Here is a 23003-nt window from a genome sequence, read left to right as displayed (position 1 = left end):
ATGGGGTTCTTTAACACGTACCCAAATCTGAGCACATGGGCCTTAACATTTCGCCTCTATCGGAAATGCAGCCGCCATAGCCAGGATTTGATGCCGTGGCTTGCGGGTCAGCAGCCGAGTAACTTAGCCACTAGATCACCACGGCGGGGAAACACATGTCAAACTAATAATGTGCCCTGCACGAGATGGGTCTTGTAGAACTTTATATTTTCGGCCACGCTGAGTGCAAGTAAACGGTGCTGAATATTGGTCATTTGTTGTGCGGAAGACGCTGTTCATGCACCGCTACGTTGTGACTTAGAGATTTTGTACCATGCTTGCCTTAGAACACGTGCATGAAAGTTTCAGATACCTGCGAAAAGATGAAACATATGGGTGACATTAAGTGCACAAGGCTATGTCACATTTATATGATTGTTGACAAAACTCCCCTGCTATGCTTACAACTGCTCACGCCAAATAATTTAGCAGGAACAGATTGATTTGGGTAAGCTGATGATTCGGGATGTGTTAAATTCTGCTGGACAATAATTAAGAAATCGATCTGAAGGAAAGAGAAAGCGAATGTACTTTCCTGCCTCAAATTTTCTTTTCATTGACGTCGTGCTGCAGCTACCGCATTAAGAAACCGGCTTTGCTCTTACCTCATAACAATGTTACTTGCACAGACTATATCTGGTACGTTATATACTGAGGAGTACGTAACATATACTTCCAGGTGGATGCCCGTGCTCGATGTATACGCCCCATCGTCCTCGTCCCAGCATCAAGTTCGGGCAACTAACGGTGATGCAATCCTCGGTATTCTCAAGGCACTGGCAAAAAGCAAGTTCGAGGCCACGCGAGTGTACTTGCTTCTCGTTCAGTTCGCCCCCTTCATAAGGTTCGCCTCGGAGACCAAACGAGAACCACGACTTGAAACCAAGGATGTGCAAAGAAGGTACGGCAATTGTCGTCCTATGCAGGCAACCCCCTCGTTGGACTCTCGTTGACTTTTAAACACTAAAATCATGTCACTAGATTACACTTGGCAAAACTACGGAAAAGCAGGTCATAGCAATGCATGATGTTGATCTCTTTAAAATCAGTGGGGGCTTTATGCACACGTCACTGAACAAGGCAAACTCATCGCTGCACTCATGTTAGTCAAGAATAGCCACACTGGACAGATGTTTGGATCAACACTTCGAATTCTTCATGCGAGCTCGTTTCTGCGTTTCAAATATATTTTTATCGTTTGCTCGTGGCGCACGTCATTGCTTTGCATCTCGTTTCCACAGTTATGGCACATTCATAATTGAGAAGCAAAACAAAAGTGACAGAGTAGCCGAAAAGCCACGTCTACGCACGTCAAAAACGTTCACGTTCGTTCTGCATCTCGTATACATGTCACCGCCACCTTCAACACCTTCACAATTCATTACATTATGCCCTTTTCCTGAGCAGTAAACTTCATACCACGTTTTAGGTATATATTCACAGCACTGAAAAGGATCAGTCTGCACTTTTTTAAACGTTGTTTTCGAAGATGCATCAGCAGAAACGACACGAGTGGGCAATGGCGGTGGTTTCAGCCGGCTGTAGGAAAGCGAGACACGGGAAGGTATGTCGACTCACTGCAGCTGCACTTTTTTCAGCTTCCTGTGTCTGCGGCGGTCGTAATTAAAACGGGTCTCTCGACGATAGCGTCATTGTCCAGGCCATGTGCTTTGTCGTACTGCACGATCAATCAGCAATTACGGTGATGCGAGCCACCACAGACCTCTTTGCCGCCATGTTGGATTTTCTGCTGGTCGTTGACATCCCGTAGCTTGGGTTAGTGGCACTAGTGCAGCAAAAGCCGTGCAGCTGAAAGGTGATCTGTCACCACGTGGCGCAAATATCGTTCTACGACCAATTCGTTTCGCACCGGCCTCGGGGCGTAGTTTTCAGGCCTCTTAGGCGACATAGTGAGTGCATTTCAGCTGAGTTTTTCCAATCCCGCTCGCTTTGAAGGCAATTGGGAACGCGCCTTTCGACATCGGGCTCGTACGGAATCTGGAAAGATCACCGCCGACCTCCTCAGCTGTGCAACCGATGTCCACACCAGTTCACCTATTGTAGGTGTAATAAAACATTTAACTAGGCAGCTTGTATCGCAGGAATTCCGGCGGTGGCATCGTTGATTGGCGGCAAAACATTGGCGTTGTGTGCGAGCGAAAATTTCACATAGTATACGATTGCCTGCGTGGTGAGGTTTTCTTGCATACCATGTATATGTTAGTGCTGAAAACTGTTTCGTAATTTATTTACCTATTTTTTGAATTCAAAGTTTTTGCAGCACCTGAAGCATTGTTGCAGGGGGGGGGGGGACACACACACTGGGTAACATATGCTTGCATAAAACTTATGTACACGCAAACAAAACCAAAAAAAGAAGAAAAGAAAAAAATATTGCTACGTCTTCAAGCAATGTTTCAGTGCAGCAGTAAACGATCTCCAGAGAAAGTTGATTGCACAGGAAAATTGTGCGAAAAAAAAGAACGTGCATTTGTATGCGCGTGTTCTGCAAAAACTTTTTTTTATTCAGAGGTTCGTCACTTTTGCGAGCTAAGATATGGGAAGGTAAAGATAAGATTCAATATTTATTTTCACCACATCCCACAAAATACATCGAAAAGGATTTCCATAATGACATTTTTTTGCGGGTACTTCGTAGTGCCCACCATAATCTCTAAAGTGCAGTACCACTAAACGAGAGATCATAGTTAACACTAACAAGACGAGCCGCATTGTTTTTTGTCTTTTTTTACCAGACTGAGCATAATAGATAGGGAATTAAGTTGTGAGACCCAAGCTACACAAGCTTATTTAATTATAGGTCTGACGTTCGAAAGATAAACTATATATACTTATTTTATTTTTGAGAGAAGCTAAGCGGTAGTTACGTTTAACAAAATTTAACATTATGTAGGATAACCACATCATCATCACGAGGCTTAGGACAAGTAAGAGTTGATAAAAAATAAACACCAAGGCATTTATAATTTTTTCATCGGTTTCTCGCGTTAGCTGACAATATCTTAGGTGTAATTAAACAGGTGTGGATCATGTCAACAAGTGAATAAGATAGGTTGACGCTACTTAACACACCAGCGCCCCTGTAGTGAGAGGATTATCATTACAGCATGTAAAATAGCGTAGTTGAAACGTAGAATTTGACCAGGCGTACAAACTTGCGAACTGTGCAAAGGGGTTGGTCTAAAGGCCCACTGATTAGAATGGACTCATAATTATTCATAATCAGCAGTATCATCACCAAAGCGTGCAGTTGTGCGTGTTATCTTACGGGTCATAGGGGGTACTTCGCCAATTAGAAGACGCAATTCGGCGTAGTCAGAACTGCGCAAGTGCACTTGCAGCACACATTTTATAGGATAGCTTCAATGGGCCAATGCTAAGTGCGCAAACATTCCTTTCGCTATGGAGCGAAGGGTCCGCCAAAAAATAAAAAAAATAAAACGGCGATGGCGGAGTGTTGGCTGAATAAGATCCGCTCTCCCAAAAAAATGGAGTGAGTCTGTCTGCCACCCGTTAGCGCTTTTGCACGCAACGCACAGCCCACAGCAAAAGCCGCTGGGTACAGGCCGGAAAAACTACTCCCTCAAGAAGCAAAACAAGCGGGTCAGAATGGCGCATGATAATATATGATAGCACAGACAAACGACATGAACATTAGAAGGTACATTCAAGACAACATATATAGCAATAACTTGGCTAACTGCGCTACCATACATTAGGGAGGTTTAGAATAACGTTCACGAGCGTTGCGGGCGTTGCTTCAGTTGCGGGCCCCATATAAGCTTTAGAATAGCGTTTGCTCGCCTTAGGAAAAAGTCTAAAGACTTTGAACCTGACCGCAAACTCAAATGCATGGAAGCTACACAAAGCCCTTCGCAGGCCTCGCGCGCGCCATGATCGAAGCACGCTATTTTGGAATTTCTGCGGGCGGGCCGCAAACGTGAATGGTGGCTCGCGTTACGACGCATGGGCAGGGGCAGTGAGTGTACCAGAAGGGCTTGCGGTGCGCTATTCTAAACCCCCACATTATCACGCTACCATACCAACAAGCCGAAATCGCCACCTTCACTGACTTCAGAACGGCAGGTTCAGATTACCTGAGCGCGTGAAGCACTCGCCGGGGCGCGTAGCGCAGGCAAGAAAAAATTAGCGGTTTTTTCAACTCACGTGTTGAAGTCCTGTTGGCCTCAATGCGGGAGCACTTTTGGCCGACTAATTCTCCGCGGCGATTGCTTCGTGCGTGGCAGGAGCAGCGGTACGTAATTCATGGGACGGAGATTGTGTATCGGTATAAGCACAAGCACAGCACGTATGGTCGCAGCAGGTACAGCTGTCAGCACATCCGTACACGGTTGTTGTTGGGAGCCGGCGCACACGTAAAATGGGGTGAGGTGGCTGCCGAGTTTGTGGCGGAGCCGGTGCACTCGTAGAAGGGAGCGAGGTGGGTGCCAAAGGCGACAGTATTCTGAAGCGAGCAGCCCTTCTAGACCACCGCACCGCGTCGCTTGTCGGTATTGTTGACAGCAGGCCTGGCGTGTTCCAGCGCTTAGCGACATGCCAGGAAGTCATCCAAAAAAAACAATATACTCAGATGCATATGCCGGTCCGACCCTCACTTCAGATCGAGAAGATTCCCTACCCCCTCACCCTCAGAAAAAAAAATCGTGGCTTACGCCCCTGACTCTACAAGATCAAAAGCAGCGACAATGCTTCTTCCGTAGTGGCACGTTTGCGCAGCCGTTGGCGTGAGCCGCTAGATCATGCACTCTCCGCCAACCGCCTGCTGACCGCTAAGTAGAGCCAAAGGTGGCAGCCGAGCTGACGTAACTATGAGCTGTTGCGCTAACGCATAAATGTGTGGTACGCGCGCGCCTACTTTTAAGGGTTAGTCTGAAGAGTAAAGCTGAGGGGGAGGAATCGGCAGCAGGCGCATATACGATCGTTTTCACATTGTGCACTATTGCTCCCGCACACGTTCGCGAAAAGAACCTTCGCAGCGATGGTAACTATATATACACTCTCGGTGAGTTTGGTCGTCGCAATAATGTTCAGTATAAAGTCTAATTAGTAGCCTCCTTCCTTGGATTATGTGTTCTATGCTCAAGTAAAAGCGCGTGAATGTGGCGGACGAATGCGGCTGAAGTAGAGATGAAAGGAGCCGGCCATAATCTGTCGCACGAAGCGCGAGAACTAGTGCGAATGGCTCCCCAACCAGAGAGGAAGTACCCCGCCCGTCTTTTGTCAGGAGAAAGAGCATGACGATAGTTATAGCGCGAGAACAAAACGACGACACAGAGACAAGAAGGACACGAAAGACTCTGTGTCGTCGTTTTGTTCTCGCGCTATAACTATCGTCATGCCATACCAACTAACCCAAGCTGCCACACGTCTAAGGAGAAAGAGATCGATGGGGCACCGGTAGAGGGGGCTGAGAGGGGCGGCCTTGCTTAGAAAGGTACTGCGAACTTTGATCAAAAGGGCTTGGTTTCGAGCTTTTTTTCGACAGACATCCAATGCTGCTGGTATGCCGTTGCGGATGCTGTGCTCTCCGACCACTTACTTAGTGTTACGACGATAGACAGCGTGAAAATAACTCACTCTTTGGGGTGGCCGTATTCAAGTACGGCGGCATTATTTTACGATTACACTAAATCAGATTCAGAAGAATTTGCTGCTTGCATTATTTCATACAGCATTACAACTTTTTCTCAGCTGGTTCATTGATTTACCCTTACGACGAGACACTTTTTTTTTCGTAAGATACCTGTTGAATCGAGGTCACCGCCTCTCCGAGAGCACCGCCCAACACTGACATCAAAGCTACTGTGTACACTGTACCTAAGCTCTTCGTTTTGCTTAGGTGAAGGTCAGAGTTTTCAGTTCCACTTATGACAAACGGTTTCAGCTCCTTTTTTTTTTTCGCAGTTGCTTGCAGAATTTTCCAATTGCTTGTCGCTTTCTGAGAGGTTAGTTACACTTAACTTAGTGGAAATAAAGAGCTCGTTTCGCAGAAGTTCTGGCGTTGGCCTCGTTGGTTGTCAGCGAAAATCATCATACTGTGCGTGACCGGAAAGTGGCGAAAGATCCAAATAAAATAAAAATAACAAGAACTTCTGGGTCCGATTGACGCATCAAAGGTGGGCCGTTTGCCAGGCAAGCTGATACTTCACCACATAGCCACGCGTCTGCTTTTGATTACAGTGAAAATAACTTGTTCTGCTTGAAAATGAAGTGAAAATAACTTTGATGCTTTACAATCACTAGCGACCTGTGTACATGTATCACAATACAACATGAAATATTTGAGCAATGATGTGTGGTGCGTACAAGCGTGCTTTACGGATGCACGTCAGAACATGTGATTATTATAATGACTTCATGGTTTAAAACCGATCACCCACTCCAAAATACCGACACATTCCTCTGCCTATCCTCTTGAGGCCATGTAGTGTGCATAGCAAGTTCGAAAAGATTTAACGCACCAGGTGTACGATGTACGCACTAAGGACAGGACATCGCTATCGCGTTCAACTCTTAAATGCGAAGCTGTAGGCTCCCGCATTTTTTTTCTAGTGAACATATTCATATTAGTGATCACTGCGTTCACCAATAACGCGTTCATCGTTCACAAATAGTGAATTTCCGATAATTTTTAGTGGTTGAGTGGTGAAGTCAAGCACGTATTCGTTGGGTAAATCACAGAGTAACATTAATTAGGCACTTAAAACGTGCATTTAACCACATTGATATTATGTTGAAGAGAATGTGAAACAATTATGGTGCTTTCGCTCGTAGCTGCACGTATTTTCCCTTTACAAAATTGTTAATGTGATCTTTTTTAATGCGGCATCGTATATGAACCATGTTTTTTTTTTTGAAACGTTCCTAATATTATTGATATTGAAAAAAATTAATACATTGGCTGTACTTTCGCACTTCATTTGTGCTGATTATTGGCTTGTTGGCTCGACAGCATCTAGAAACTGTGGGGGTGGTACCCAATTTTGAAAAATTTATTTCCTATAACTCAACCATGACATAACGCTGAAAACACATGACAGTACTCCATTTGTGTGTATCTCGCCGAAGACGTGCTTTCCCTGTTGCATCCAAATGCAGGTGCTTGCAGGTCGCGCAGTTCCACTTCGACCGAGAGCTGCAGGATGCGATCGCTGAGGATGAGGAAAGCCAAGACAGGGAGGCGGATACCGTCATTTTCATCTGGAAACACGTTCGCGGCCAGGCATTGGATCTGTGGAATGTCAGCACAGGTTTGGAGCTGAACAGGACGATACTGCACACCCACATTGCCGCTGATCAATTACACTGTAAGGGAGAGCTTGTTTTCCGCTAAAGTAGTTGTCTTAAAATGAATACTTTCTTGTGGTCACGCGGTAGAATCTCGGCTTTTGCTACCGTAGCCTTTTAGTTCATTCACTCTTACCTCAATCATACCAACGCGATTGCGTTGTCGGGATGCGTAATCGAGAAATTAAATTCACTCGACTAATTCTTCGTGAGAGATGTTTCGCATTTAGGAAACCGCCGAGAGTAATGCTGCCAAACACACAAGCTGGCATCTGCTCTGTGGAATGTTCACGTAGGTAGATTAGGCTAGAGCTGTTTCGAACGTACTCTGAGGTTAACTTTCGTTTCTTTCGTAAGCATTTAAATAAAATCAAATCAATTCTTATTATTTCACAGAACATTGTGCGAGATAAGGATATACAGAAGGCGTTCCCGTAGTGTAAACTGAAATGGGACATCCCAATGATTCCCATTGCATGATCGCGCTCGCTAATTATGTCTCCAATATCAACACTGCTTGATATCATATCGTCTAAGTTATGCAAGCATATGAATGTTCCATTGATATGGCTCCGAAATACAGTGCAGGAATAATCTGCATAAGATTGATTAGAGATAAAACTATTTGGGCAATTTGTGTTACTCGCCTCATGGAGATCCACGTTTCGTAAGCCCCACTGTAGGAGTTGCGCGGCGCTTCGGTCGTTATGCTTGGTCGCTTTTGCGGAAGTTCTTCAGACTACGTTGTTGTTAGAGATAGTAAGTTTGATGTTTATCAAACACAACGCAATGGCAATGGTTCGGAGTCACGTTCATAAAATAGTTGTCAACTGTTGCTACTTCGTGCTGAATTCTACTTTTTCAAGCTGGGGGAGGCAGAAGAAATGCTTTGGGCGCTTCGCTTCTTCCTATATTTTCTTGTTCCGTTTTTTGATCGAATGAATCACATTTTGTGATTTCCCAGTATCTACCTCAATAGTGCTTAGTGTCGAAACGAGGCAGTGAAGGCAAGTTTTCAGGCCATTGCATTACACAAAGTAAAAGCCTCCTGGATGCGTGACCCTGGCCTTGAGCAAAACTGCTGCATTGAAACTAACTTTGCAGAATATCTATGTTGCCGTAATTAGACTTAGCAGGACAATCGAGAGCGTTGCGCACCGAACACTCTCTGCCCTCCGTTGACGGAACAGAACAGATATCTCACGAACCATTCTGTCATTTCATAATAGTGATTGCTCGCTGCGACTTACAATTACAAACTGCTCGCACATCGGCATTGCCCACACACACAAACACACACAAAACACAAGATTAAAGGTGACAGTGATTCATGCGAACTCGCAATTGTAATTTTCAAGGTGGGGAGAGGGTATTGGGCAAGTTGGGCCTTCATGATCGATGTACGACTGCGTCCACTGTTAAAGGGATATACCTGAGTGAATAGCACGTATAGATTTCGCTATCTTATGGAAGCACAGTAGCCTAGATGTGAATAAGACTATACTGGTGGTTTAAGGTTCTGACTGCTCTTGACAGACTAGTGATGTACAGGAAGATTGTTTTCATAACAACTTGCTGTGAGTGGGCCAGCATTATATATGATGTGCAGTTGTGTGTTCCCTTTAACAGTGGACAGTACTGTATGCAGTGCGGTGAAAGGAAAGGTAAGACAAGTCGAAAATTCTTAAGTTCTTAACATGAGCCACACAGAGACAAGATGTTTTACGCTATTTCACAAAAATACTGCGAAGTCAAATGTGCAGAATATCCTCGCTTTATGAAGTGTGACACTGCGCTGTAACTATGTAATCTCCACACCCGAGAGTACTCGCTTGATGTCTGCTCTATAAGCGTGCTGGTAGCTGGTTTTTGCTACACTCTCACCATTCCTAGTGCAAAGTTTCTCTGGCACAGCATTTGAAACATGCAACTAGGATTTCGATCCGCCAGCATAGTGGGGCTCCAACTAAACTATAGGGGTCGAATTTCGACATTGATTATCATGCATGAAGTGCCACGGTCTTGCACCGAGTATTGCGCAGAAGTATATCACGAGTGATAGTGCATAACATACAGTACTAATAGTAAAGCTGTACAGTCCTGCTGAAAAGAAAACAAGAGAAAAAGCTTCTGCTTCATAAAATATCACCAATGAAGCGCACGGGCTTGCCGCGAAAGCAGTGAAATGTTTCCGATTAAGTGGGCTTTTTCGTGGGTACGTTAGCATTTTCCCGGGTCTTTAATAAGTCAAGGATACTTACCGTTTGCTTAATTTATGTTGCTCTGCGTTGTGCCTTTTCTGTGAGTGCAGATTGAAGCAGGATTATCACACGCGATATTCCCGCAAGGGCGCGTTGGTACGCGCATGCAATGTGGGAAACGATGTAAGCCAACGCTTCCGCGAGCAGATGACACTATGCCGGCGCTCCGGCTTGCCAGAATGCTTTACGGCAAGCCTAGGGGGCGCGCGCGAATTTCTGGAAAGGTCCACTACAATTGATGTTACCCGACGTGATGGCTGTACCGTGAAAGTGTACATTTAAGGTTTATAAACTGGAAAGCCAGCAATGCAACCCAAAATGGCATTTCACGAACATTAGAGTAAAAAGTATATTTCCGAGATCTGGCGTGGCTCTTTGGTAGAATAGTTGTTTGCCACGCAGAATTCTTGAGCTTTCATTTTTTCTGGGACCTTGTCATTTATTCTTTGCATTCGTTGGGTGAACGCTGCCGATGTTAAATTTTTTTTGACTCTCAGACGTTATATTTCCCGTATATGTTTTCACCGTTCTTGGGTACTTATAAACAGTCAATCAGCTGTGGCACCTGTTTCTGCATAGCCATGACACACACACGCCCGCGAGTAAGTGCCACACCTCTGGCGGAGAGGGTTTGACGACGTACGGGACTAGCTTGTGACATAACTCACGGCATGACCAGTTTTAAAGGCGATAGTAGTGTGCTTTGAAAAAGTTGCTAACAATTTTGATTACTTGGTACCCTACCATGGAGGAGTGAAAAGCCGTCCCAAACAAGCAGACGAGGTCAAGGCTACAAATGTTTTCTTGTTTGTTTACAAAAGTGCTTAACGATTTCGAGCACTAGGTACTCTACTATGGGAGAACATAAAGCCACCCGTCACTTCACCTTAGGACTTGTCGACGTAGAATTTTTGTCTTTCACCCAATGCTGTAGCCCGGCGAAAGTTTGACCCTTTCCCAAGCGACCAGTCATCTTCATACGATTTCTGCACACATAGGTGCCAACATTGTCAATCAAAAAACGAATATTACGCATGTTTTGGCCCAAGAGCAGTACGTGGTCATTAGGTACTGTGCTACTTTATTTTAAAATTGCATAGTTACGTAATTATAATTACTGCAGCGCCTATTACGCGGCTCTGGCAATGTGATGCTATGACCGAAAAAAACTGTGTTTGCTACGCTTCACTAGAACTACAAGGTGCTCTCACCTACCAGTCACGTTGCGTTCTATAAAAAATTTTGTTTCTTCAAAATACTGCTAGATTTCGCCCATATTTTACGCAGCGCCTGCTCGCAAATTTTCTAGCGCAGAGGACAAATATACGTTCCTTTCTCTCTCTCCAGACAGAAGACTATCGTCTTTCAACAAGCTCTGGCAGCGAAGCACGCAGATAGGCAGCCAATTTTATGTCCGCTGCAACCAGCGAGTCATACTCGTCAAACCATCTTACACTCCCATACTAATTTTGCCTGACCCCAAATTAAGGGAGTGATCATTAGAGCACACAGAGATAGATAGATAGATAGATAGATAGATAGATAGATAGATAGATAGATAGATAGATAGATAGATAGATAGATAGATGGATGGCAGACAGACACCACTCAAAGTGCTTGTAGTACGCGAAGAAATGATTCGCGTTTAATGAAGAAAACGGCGAGTTTGTTTTCTAACACGCGTGGCTACATTTTGCTGCTTTTGACACCCTTGGCTGAAGTTCATGCAGCTTTTTCAATGGTTTTTAATATTTTTGACGAGCTTTATTTTTTTCGTCATAGAAACGTTGATCAATAGGAAGGCCTAATCATCTGCTCGACGTGCACGCACCAGAAACTGGCTAACGATAGCTAAAACTGCTATATGATAAAGCTGGTTGTCATATGTGCCCAGAGCGTTTTATCATTTTACAGCTCTTACTACAGTTTTATTACTGACCTATGATGTAATCACGAGGGTGGCGCGTAATGAGAGTGGTATTTCAAGCGTGCACCATATTCATTACTTTTTTTTCTGCAGATGCACTCGAACCTAGCGATGAAGATGCACCTTCGCTGAAGGAAGCCTACGGCCCGGACTTCCTGAGCAACCTCGTCCTGAACACGAGACTCACGGGTAACCAGATCAACATCAGCCGGGGGCTGGCGTCCTTGCCTCTGACACACGGGAACTTCGACGCCATCCACGTGCGGCCAGACTTCATGTACCCTTTGGCCCCGGAGCCAAGTATAAACTACGCCACGATGGGCGTAATGATCGCAAACATGCTAATTGGAGCCGCCCTGCAACCATCATCGCGAGACGCTGAGGACCAGGAGGTGGAAGATTACGGAACGTGCCTCGCGTCGTATGCGAAAAAAGCACTAAATATTACTTTTGATCCCAAGGATTGGAAGGCTTACGCTGTCATGAAGTGGGCTTTGGAAGTGGCATTCATGGCCATGAAACGCAACCACAATTACTTGGATAAGCTCGTCTTCGATCAGTTCTTTTTCGTGCGCTTTGGCCGGACCTTCTGCGGCGAGGATTACATCAGCTTCCTGCGCTTCGCGACCAACACGTCGGCTCTTTTTGGCCGAGCATTCGCTTGCAATCCGCCAGTTGATAATACGTGCTGATAATGGCCATTACCTTAAAAAAAAACTTTGCTCGATTTTTTATTGTCTATGCACTAATGAAATAATAAGTACGAATATTCGATGGTTTTGATGTGTTTTAGTTTCTGCGTACCTTTTTAAAACATACGATGTTTTTTTTGGTCTGGGTAAACTTTCTTTACATGGGAATTCCCAAATTGGCCAAAATATTCAGTTTTTTTGCGGAAAACCACCAGCTAAGAAGAAAGAAGTAGTTATTGTTGTTTTCTTCAACCTGGAATGGTACGTTTCAATTTCGTTTCAATTTTTACGCCGATGTAAAAAATGCAACAGCTGAAAAAGTGTACCGCAACAGTAGTTCATTTTTTTCTTTTTGAGGCATCGAAACTTTTTTGTTCCTTATTTTTGTGCCGTATATTCAGCGCGATGCTCGCTTCGTCAATGCCCCTTCATCCGCACAATACAGGGAAATCATAGCAGAATACATTAATCAAGTTCACAGCACTCGTTCATTCGGAGTTTATTAATACCTGAAGTTCTAAATGCCATAACTATTATATGATTATCAGGCACGCCGTAGGGGAGGGCTCTAGAAATAGCGATCACCTGGTGTTTTCTAACTTGCCCTAACAAGAGTTGGTTCAAGGGTGTGGCAAGAACCGTGTGATTCGCTTCCCGCGTGTTTAGAATGAACTGATTCGATTCGATATATTTATTTATTTATTTATTTATTTATTGATATGTGGGGTTTAACGTCCCAAAACCATCATATGATTATGAGAGGCGCCGTAGTGGAAGGCTCCAGAAATTTCGACCACCTGGGGTTCTTTAACGTGCACCTAAATCTGAGCACACGGGCCTACGACATTTCCACCTCCATCGGAAATGCAGCCGCCGCAGCCGGGATTCGATCCCGTGGCCTGCTGGTGACAGGTCGAGTACCTTAGCCACTAGAATTTGGGAAGAAATAAATGTGACTATAGGGCTCGATGTTCACGGTGAAGAACTATGTTTTTAGTAAGGCGTTAAATTTATTTAAATCAAGCAGTATACAAAGGAACACTAAAGAGAAGCAATACCTTGGTTTAGATTAATTAACTGCACTTTTAAAAATTTATTGACATAAGTTTTACTGTCATAAGTGCATGATTAGAGGAGAAAATCAAGGTTCAACATTCATTCTAAATTTCGTGCCGAAATTTCCTCGCGGCACGTAACGAATTTCAGTGCATTCTTCGTAATTACACGGCATTGGCTCCATGAAATTTTCTGGAACTTGATATGCAAGGGCTATGGCACCAACCATAGAATTTCATAATGTACACTAGAGGTAACTCTGGCGCTAGTTTCTATGCGATCTGCAACGCATGGTGCTTCAGCGAGCGTGGGAATGATGAGTAGTTCGCGAATTTGTCTAATCTTTGTACTTCTGGCCTGCTTCTAGCTCCGTATGGGTTCGTGTGGCTGGGAGCTGTTTTCTTACGAAACAAAAATCTGCAAATGTTCAGCGGTTGTGACCTTATCTGTTTGAGACTTACTATTTCAAATGTAGTCACAAAGTTTCGTTCCTTCAAATCGAAACCGAAACCAGCAATAAAAGAAGCCGCAAGTACGATTCGCTACCCGCAAGTACAAAGACTATAGGCGAATCTGTGTGCTACCCATCATTCTCATGGTTGCTGTATGATCGCAGCGCAAGAGTCCCCTCTAGCTTATTTTAGAAAACTCTATATACGGCGCCAACAGAAGACAATGCGCTTCATTTTCAATGACTAGAAGCTACGCAGAACCAAGTAGCAGCTTTGAAAATTTACAACGGCATGGTGTTTGGTGCAAGAATTTCACGGTGTGTTGTCCGAACTCATTTTCTTTTCGCGCGTTTTCAGCTTTACCAAGCGTAATTTCGCGGTAATGGGGGTGTTTTCGGGGTTGTGAAAGTACACTTTACTAATACGGGGAAAATCTTTTTGCTCTTTGGTGACTCTTTATGCCCTTCAAAAAATTGTGCAAATGCCTCTGAGTGTTACAACTGAGAAGCACATACGAAGTTTCTTCACACTGCTCAGAAAACGTTCTAGGTGGATTGAAGTGAAAGTATGTGTTACCAGCATTCTTTTATACTTTGATTTATTACATATAAAACAACCAGCCGCTCAAGATTTGGCTGTGTTAGCATAAAGCTGCCGGAATCTCGCTGCATTCTTCATAGGCTTGTTTTTCAGTAGAACCTTGCACCTTTAAATAGAACACTGCCTCATAAAACATATTTATAAAATACCTGACTAACCGCTGTAGGTCTGTGTGCTCAGATTTGGGTGCCGTTTAAGAACCCCAGGTGATCGAAATGTCCGGAGCCCTCCATTACAGTGTCTCATAATCATATGGTGGTTTCGGGACGTTAAACCCCAGATTTCAATCAATCAATGAAAGGCCTAATTTATGAAACTCTCAGTGTTTATGAATATTTCTGTCCTGATATTACGTGTGTTGTTAGTTCCCAGGTATTCTAGCAATTTTTCAGTCTTTATATGCAGTTCTGGTGTTGTTTCTTAAGAATCTCGAACATATTATGTACTTCCATGTGAGCAACGTTTTTTTGTTTATTGAGAAAGTTGCTATGTCAATCGGCTTATCACAGTAAAGTGATATGGGAACTGTATGCAATAAACAAAAAATCAATGTTTTACGCCTATCGATAAACACAACTTATGGTATGTTCAGCTATCAGTCGAACCTCAGCTTCCTGTTGACCAGTGTCGACTCATGCGTAGATCATGACCATGTTGTAACCTTCGGTTCAAAGACACTCACATTGCTACATCTTTTTTTTTGCTTGCCTATTCTCATTTCAAAATATTCTAACATGTTTATGTACTTTTTAGATATCTCTGTTTAGTCAAAGTTATCCTTCCGAATTGGCATGACGAAATATTCATGCTTCTTAAACTGCATGTAATTCTAGAAATATAACCGCATGTTTGATAACAATGACCTAATATACACAAAATGACCAAATTTATTCGTCATCGACAAAGGATTTTCCCTCCCATTCCATCTCCTCGCTATACGCGTAGCTGAAATGAGTAGCCAAGAAGGCCCAATTTTTTCCGCTATCTGCAAGCAAAAAGCTTCTATATGGCTAGCAAGGGCTTTGCTGGCCTATACGAATATATACGTAGTGTGAGCTAAGGGAGCCGCGCTAAAATCAACGTTTCACGCATGGTACTAATTACAGGCGTGAAGTCTTTCACACACGTTGTACACGTATCCAAACGGGTTGTTTATGAGGTCAATAGGGGAGGTCCGAGTCATACTGACACTTTCGCTAAACTTGACCGCATAATCAGTCAATCGGCCTCCTAGCGACACCGATTTGCTAGACGTTACTTCTTTTGCTCCGGTGTCTCCACACCACGTTTAATGATGATTGTTGTGGTTTAACATCCCGAAACCTCCATATAATTATGAGAGACGCCATAGTAGAATGCTCCGGAAATTTAGACCCCCTAAGCTTCTTTAACGTGCACCTAAATCTAAGCTCACGGGCCACAAGCCTTTTCACCTCCATCGAAAATGCAGCCGCCATGGCTGGGCTTCGATCCCGTCACCTTCGGGTCCACAGCCGAGTACCTTAGCCACAAGACCACCACGGCGGGTGGCGCAGCAAGCTTAGCCTTCTTCTGTTTGTTCTTCCTATGCTCAACCATTAATTGCCCAGCAACTACTTCAACATTAAGCTTCTCCGCTCTCTGTCTACATGGTTATACTATAGGGAAAAATGCCCCGCTGTATGTACGTTGCGCCCAAAGAAGTTTTAAAAAATTGCTGGAGCGGAGAGCACTGCACAGGGGTGAAACCGTATCCATCAAAAGATGGCGACTGCGGTTACTGGAGGTGTGATAAACTGCCGGCGTTTGGCGAGTGAAACAGAGCACTTTGCTCGCAGGCCGAACGAGTTTAATGTAACGTTTTCGGGTCGCAAAGGGCTGAAAGGGCTTCTTCGTGTTACTCGTTTTTCTTAGTAAGCCTCTATTTCTAAGCAGATTTTATTTAAGATGGAGTCACCGATACTCGTCTCTTTTACATTGTCGGGAATAACTGTCCATCAATTCATAATTACCTAATTGTTACACTAACAAATCAAAATCCCTTGATCCCTAAGTGCAAGCTGCCAGAACAGAGCATGTTTTCGAGATCTTTGGGGGGCAAAACCTGGCTTCACGCTTGCTGTCAAAGCATTGCAGGCGCTTCCACTCCAGCAATTTTTTTAATCCTGCCGCGGCAGACGCGGCCGAAGAGGGCAGTGCGGCTTGAGGTGTATGAGCCACCGAGTACGATGAGAATGCGCCTGCAGAGGCTGTGACATCACTCCCCTGGAATGCGCACACCGGCAAGGCACGCACTGTGGCTGCTCCTCGCGCATGCGCAGCACGGTTCTTGTACGTGCAAGCGAAGCCGCTTTGGCTCGGCTGTGCCTAACTCTACAAAAACACCCGTTAAAAAATCACACACGTCGCTCAGACGAGCGTGAAGTAGGCGAAGCATGCGTAGCGTGCGAAGCAGCCATGGGTCGACTTGAAGTTTTGTAAAGAGGTGTTCGTTACTCGTCACTGTAGACTTTGATAATTTACGCGCACAGCCGCTTTCCGAGCGCTCGCCTCCACCACACTTATGCTCATGTCTTCATTCATACTATTACGCTGTGTGTGAGAGAGGAAGAGGAGTAAACGCTTTTATTATACAGAGCGGCGCAGCGCCTCTAGCGATCTCCACTAATACCAGACCACTTGCAGGAGTTAAGCGAGCGTTCTACCGCAGACCTATATAGGAGCAGTAAGAGCTTCTAGAAACTTACTTACTCCTAGGAGTAAGCGCTCCTAGATAGGAGGAGTAAGCGCTCCTAGAAAGGAGCGCAGTGTCGCTATAGTGGTCTCCACTGATACCGAGCACGCGCCGGAATGGAGCGAGTGCTCTATAACAGAACCATCTAGTGGGTTCTACAAGTACTAGCGTGGCTATGACGACGTACAAGGGAAAATCTCTGACCATAGGCTGCTTCGCATCTAATAAGAGGACGGATTGCTTACCTGCATATATTGTTCATTTGCTATCCGCATAATACCTGGGGCTTTGATAAATGACCGTTTTCTGTAAGTTCAATAGCAATACCCCAAGAAAGACCAAACAAAGCGCCAGCTGGTACAGATATACCTTGAGGAACCTCAAGCATGAAGGCAGCGACAAAAGATAAAGGAAGGGAGGTTCATGCGTATGTTTGAAAATAAGCGAAAACGTCCATACTATGTTAGATTCGCATCTTAGAGATTGAGAAGGAAAATAAGCTAAAAAGAAACACACATGCATTTTCATTTACACAGGGCTGGTTCGGTGCCCTCTCCACTATGCTTTAACTGTCAAGAACCCAAAAAAAATATTGATCACATTTCACTAACTTGCCGTCCTTTCTCTAGCCGGGAAAACATATCTTGACATTGTATTGAGACACTTTGGAATAACTCTTCACTCAGAAAATATTATTTCTTTGTAGCTTCTTCTCTGGCACCCTCCCCCCCAAAAAAATGAACATTTGCTTACCCATATGTGATTTCTTCGGCGACACAGAGAGGAGAGAGTTTTTTCTTCAAGTGTTCATGAACTGTTGCTCGCATCGGTTCCGAGAAGTCATCAGGATCCTACCGATACCATATTTGACCACAGTAAGTTTTTGTCAAGTTAGGAACAATTTCTTTTCCTGTGGAGCGGTGCCCTCTTTAACCCTAACGAGTGGCTCGGGAGACCGCGCTTTTGCTGGGCTTGTTCTCGCCTGCGGCCGGCCCTTCGGAGGCCCGGTGCGCGGAATTATTTGCTCACGATGGAGTATGAAGTGCACGGAGAGGATATTTCAGAAGAAGAGTTTACTCAAGAAAAAGGTTGGCAGTCCGCTGGGGACAGAAGAGCTGGCGCCAAAACACGCACTGCTGACTCTAACGTGCCATCGTCGCAGCCGGGCGCACGCCGCGGCAAATCGAGAGGCGCTGCGCTGAAGTCCAAAGCAATACGGGCGGGAAAGATGCCCTTCCTTCCTCAAGATGACATCAAGATTTGATCCGGCCGAGAGGTGGACTCAATATCTCGAAAGTTGGTGCAGCTACGGTGGCAGACGCAATACTAGTTGCCGCTGGCATAAGCCAGGAAGATTTGTGCCAGGATACTCTATGCCCGAATCTGCAGCAAAATATTATGGTTGCCAGTACTCCCAAGCGCGAAAACGCACACCGATACGTTCGGATGAAGCAAATACTCATTTAGGGCAAGGTGCACGAGACTGCCCCACACTCTACTTGCAAAGGGGTGATTCTCAACGTCCCACATCAAGACGGCCCTGACGTCATCGATGCGAAGGTGGTCAACCCAAATAATATACTCGCCTTAGCAGCCAAGAGAATAGCCCAAACTGGCACGGTATTCATCGCTTTCGACGGGTATCGTGTACCGAACTTTGAAAGGTATGGATCAGTGCTGATGCAGTGCTCACTCTACCGCAAGCGAATCGACGTGTGTCATGCGTGCGGCCGTCTTGGTCATCGCGCTGACGTGTGCCCCACTCCCGGTGACACGATTTGCCGAGGCTGTGGTGCCGCAAGCCCTGACAAGCAACATGTGTGTACTCCCAAGTGCAAACTCTGTGGTGGCCAGCATCTCACAGCTAGCAAAGACTGTTCTCAAAGGTTCAAGATCCCGTACATTGTGCGCCGTCGTCGCAGTGAGCGTGCCAGAATGGCTGGTGCTGCGTCACCGTCTCCGCAACGTCACCTCGACACTGCGGACGAGTTCCAGTCTTCGTCACCCACCACGGATGCTCAGCGCAGAGGACGCCCCCGTTCCAGGGGACGCTCGGGAGGCCGCTCCGGATCCAGGTGCCGTGGTGCCTCCAAGGTATGTTCCGGCTCGCGCTCCAGGTCGACAGAACGTGCCAGGGGAAGTTCCACTTCTCAGCCTCGCTCCAACTCAAAGCTGGGGCACGTTTCGTCGGGGCCGACCAGGTCCCGCTCCCGCACGCCCACCACCTCTAACAGCAAGAAGCCGACGCTCTCCTGGGCCGACAAAGCCCGAGGAAGAGGTGAGTCTCCTAGAGGCGACGAATCGAATCGCGGTTCTCCCCACGCGAGTGAGCTCGACGAGATGCGACGAGCTAACGAGCAGCTGGGGAAAGAAAACGCGCAGCTTAAGCAAGAAAAGAGCAGGCTAGCAGCGGAGATAGCGGAGATTAGAAAGATCGCGTCCTCGCCCCCTTCGGTGCAGTCCGCCCCAACCCCGGTCGCCATGGATACGTCTGAGGCACTTCATAGGCCTAGTGGAACCAAGCGCCGAGCGGTTGAGAACACACAAGAAGAAGAGGCGGTAAACTTCCTGTCGTAACTCAAGTTTTTCTTTGTGAACATGCAGGCTACTTCAGCGAAAATTCAAGAAGCCGTGGCGCACCCCAAGATGGGATTAGGAGCACGGAGTCCCAGTGCTCCTAATGCCAGCACAACGCACCCAGCACAACGGTCCCAGCACAACGCATTATATTAGCGCCACCGACTGAGGGCGCGATCCTCCGGGCTGCTATAGCTGCTCAACCATCCCCTCAGCCTAAACATAGATAGTGTGGAGGAAAACTTCAGAATTTGGCAATGAAACTGTGGCGGGCTTACTCACAAAAAGCCCATTCTACAGCAATATTTAAGAACTCTCGATGTTAAGCCCCAAATCATCGCTGTTCAGGAAGTTGCGTCTGGCACCCCCATCAAACTCCCGGGTTACCTAGTAGCGTCATCACATTCAGGAGGTAGGGGAGTTGCCACACTTATCAGCAGAAGGTACAATTACCTATCGCGTGACCTCGGTGCAGTTGCCGATATCATTGAGTACGTAATGACTGAAATTATAATGAACTCACCCAAGAAGGGTCTTCGAAGAAATAGCCTTTTTATTCTCAACGTATACTGCAGTCCCGGTAATCGCAGGGCGAGAGCAAACTCTCTCCTCAAAAGGGCTGTGAGCATGGCCAGTAGTTACCCCCTTGTAGTTGTATGGGATTTCAACGCCCCACACAGCGTGTGGGGATACATGTATGATACCCCCAAGGGACGCGAGCTATGGCAGACTGCGATAGAAGCCGACTTGACGCTTATAACTGACAAGGATTTCCCCACTAGGAGAGGTAACTCCATATGTCGGGATACCACCCCTGACCTGACTTTTGTGAAGCATATAGATGGGGTCAAATGGGTCAACACGGCTCTAGACCTCGGAAGTGACCACTACATCATCGAGGTATCCTTCGCGATTGCCCGCTTTAGGACGAAAAAATTCAAGGTGGTCGACTGGGACGTTTTTCGCAAAGTCAGAGCGGAGAGAGCACCGACAGCTGGGACAGACTTTGAAGAATGGTACAAAGGAATGAGAGATGACGCCACGGCAGCGACCAAGGAGGTCGTCACTGACCTCGATGTTGAAAATATGAACAGCAGGTTGGCACACCTACTAGAAGCCAAGCAAGCCCTACTCACGAGGTGGAAGGGACAGAAGCATAACAGGAGGCTCCGCAAGAAGGTTTCCGAGGTTAACAGGGCGATCGAGGAGCACTGCAAAACCTTGTGTAAACAACAATGGCATGAGCTCAGTGAGAGCATCGAGGGTCAGCTCAGATCTGGGAAGAGCTGGGGTCTTCTCAAACACCTTCTCGTTCAGGGCAGCACCAGGTCCAGTCAGAGGCGATCCCTCGCGCGAGCCATCCCTCTTGCTACTGACTCTACCCCGGAGGAATTGGTTGTCAACAAGCTTATAGACAGGTATCTGCGAGTCGCGGATAGCTCTGCACCCACACAGTTTCCGGACTACGCGGGGTGCGACGTGCCGGAGTTGTACCAGGACTATACTGTGGCCGAGATACGGCAGGCTCTTTTTTCCCTAAATGCCAAATCCGCCCCTGGCCCTGATGGCATAACCAATGAGATGCTCAAGAACCTTGGCGATGACTCCATCGAATTTCTTACGGAAAAGAATAATGAGGTGTGGCACAGTGGGGAGGTTCCCGCAGAATGGAAGACGGCCGACACAGTTCTAATCCCGAAACCTGGTAAAGCACCAGGAATAGATAATCTAAGACCGATTTCCTTAACTTCCTGTGTCGATAAGGTCGCAGAGCACGCCCTTCTGGACCGACTCAAGGGGAACCTCGAGACCAATGACATGTACACCCACAATATGATTGCTTTCAGAGCTGGTCTCTCGACACAGGACGCCATGAAGCTGATAAAGCATCAGATCATCGACCGGAGCACAGGAGATACCAGAGCCATCCTTGGATTAGACCTGGAGAAGGCTTTCGACAACTTTTCTCACGAATTCATTCTCCAGTCTATTGCCAGCCTAGGGCTAGGGAAGAGGGTCTACGACTTCGTGAGATCCTTTCTTTACCAGAGAACTACCAAGCTCAAGATCGAAGGATACTTCTCACGAGAGATCAACCTCGGTTCACGTGGCACGCCTCAGGGCTCAGTTATTTCACCAACACTATTTAACATCGTGATGATCGGGCTCTCCAAGGAACTCGCGAAGATTCAAGGAATCAATCATACCACCTACGCAGATGATATAACCATCTGGTGCACCGGTGGGAGCGATGGTCAAGTTGAGGAAGCCATGCAGCACGCAATCGACGTGACCGAACGTTTCCTCCGTCCCACCGGTCTCAGGTGCTCCCCCTGGAAATCTGAACAAGAAAAGACCCCGAGGCGGCGGCCACCGTGACTGGAAACCTGCGTCTCAAATAGAAATACGGCTTTTCACTAGTGACGGGTCCCCAGTGCCCAGAGTGGATTCGCTCCAAATATTGGGAATGTATATCGAGTCCAACGGCGCTAACGGAGCTGCACTGAAACAGATCACTACCAAGACGGAAAGTGCTCTCGGCCTCATCCGGAGGATCACCAACAGACACCGCGGAATCAAGGAAGACAATCGCATCCGCATCATACATGCGTTTGTGCTCTGCCACCTTTCGTACTCAGCGGCAATGTATAATCGGCATGTTGCAGAGAGAAGTAAGCTCAATTCCCTCATAAGAAAGGTCTTCAAGCTCGCGCTCGGCTTGCCTGTAAGCACTCGCACTGAAAACCTTTTCAAGCTCGGTGTTCACAATACACTCGAAGAGATAATCGAGGCGCAAGAGCGCTCACAGCTGCTCAGGCTTTCCGGAACCATATCGGGCCACAAGATACTCGATGATTTGGGCCTCAACTCTATTGACCAGTGCCCCGACTCCATGCAGATTCCCAGAAACATCAGGTCTGAACTGCGCATCGCACCCGTTCCCCGCATTATGCACCCTGCTCACAACGTCGGTCGGCGTAGGGCCAGGGGTAGAGCTCTGCTCGAGCACGTCCGTAGCAACCCCACTGATGCAAGCTTTGTGGATGCTGCGCCATATGTCCAAAAAGAAGCATTCGCTGTTTCTATCGTCGACTCAAATTCCAGGCTCACTTGCTCCGCCACAGTACGCACATTGAAGCCCGTCAGAGCTGAACAGGTTGCAATCGCGCTGGCTATGCTAGACTGTCGCAGAGAGTCAATATACAGCGGCTCCAAGGCGGCTATCAAAGCCTAAGAAACTGGGATGGTAGCCCCTCAGGCCCTCCGCATTCTCCAAAGCGTCAAGAGTATCACGTCCCATTCTCTCGCTTGGTTTCCCGCTCACCTGGGGTCGATTGAGGGCTTTACCTCTAACCC

The 23003-nt window shown here is 46.4% G+C and overlaps 1 protein-coding gene across 2 annotated transcripts in view; it reads right to left on the bottom strand.

The window, feature by feature from the left end:
- Positions 1–23003, bottom strand: part of LOC142785144 (gamma-secretase subunit Aph-1-like) — a 181707-nt gene that overhangs the window by 89757 nt on the left and 68947 nt on the right. Inside the window, exon 1 of one of the 2 annotated variants that reach the window (XM_075883585.1) lies at positions 4228–4810. The exons of the other annotated variant lie outside the window; for it this stretch is intronic. The gene's annotated coding sequence lies outside the window, so the exon portion shown is untranslated. Of the gene's footprint in view, positions 1–4227; positions 4811–23003 lie in introns of those variants that run through there. 2 annotated transcript variants of the gene reach the window in all.

This window comes from Rhipicephalus microplus, unplaced genomic scaffold (assembly GCF_043290135.1).
Source record: "Rhipicephalus microplus isolate Deutch F79 unplaced genomic scaffold, USDA_Rmic scaffold_18, whole genome shotgun sequence".
NCBI lineage: Eukaryota > Metazoa > Arthropoda > Arachnida > Ixodida > Ixodidae > Rhipicephalus > Rhipicephalus microplus.
Note: the sequence above shows the minus strand (reverse complement) of the source record. Positions and strands in the feature narration are given on the sequence as shown.